Consider the following 767-nt stretch of genomic DNA (forward strand, 5'->3'; position numbering starts at 1 on the left):
AATGTATTTATTTACATTTAAAGATCACCTTTCTTTTAAGACTCCAGGGCAGTAGGGCATTGTGTGTTGTCAGTATGACCAGAAAAAGGTCCCAGCACATGGTTAGGTGCATTATATGGTGGGAAGCCCTTCTTTTCCTCATTGCCTGGTCATCTTGGAGGTGCCTCTCTGGTAACGGCAGACCAGACATGATCTGTAAGGATGGTGGTCACCAAGAAGATGAAAAAGTTTCTAGAATCCATAAACTTATCTGGTTAGGAAAAGAGGTAAATATGAAATATGTATAGGGATACAAACAAACTCTGAAAATGATCCAACATGGTAAAGCCAAGTTGATAATCCTAGCCAATAACTGGATTTCTGAGGAAATCAGAAAGTAGGTAGAATTCTATTTTTGGCCAAAATTAGTGTGCACCGCTACAGCAGCAACAACACTGAAATGGGTACAGATTGCAGAAACAACTACAGTGAATATACAATGGTCATCATAGATTCAGGTGATTCCGACATGGTTAGAAGCATCCAGAGCAAACCACTGAGAAGTAAATTCTGCAGAATTTTCAATTTTGTGTTAGTAATTTTTTAAGGGCCAGGGGAAAAAGGGATCTTCACAGAAGTGAAGGTCCTTGACCTGGATATGAATTCAACATGAAGTCAAGATCTAGTTCTCCATCTCAAATATAGTTCCTAAAAAACATAAAAGGCATATTTTGTGTGATGCTCATCAAAAATATACAACAAATACAAGTGTCTTGTCAATAGAAGTC

At 37.9% G+C, this 767-nt stretch overlaps 1 pseudogene; it reads left to right on the forward strand.

Annotated features, from left to right (window-relative positions):
• The first annotated feature begins 201 nt into the window (after nt 1-201).
• Nucleotides 202-546, forward strand: LOC128335858 (60S ribosomal protein L30-like; annotated as a pseudogene).
• Nucleotides 547-767: the final 221 nt, after the last annotated feature.

Source organism: Hemicordylus capensis, chromosome 1 (assembly GCF_027244095.1).
Source record: "Hemicordylus capensis ecotype Gifberg chromosome 1, rHemCap1.1.pri, whole genome shotgun sequence".
Taxonomy (NCBI): Eukaryota; Metazoa; Chordata; class Lepidosauria; order Squamata; family Cordylidae; genus Hemicordylus; species Hemicordylus capensis.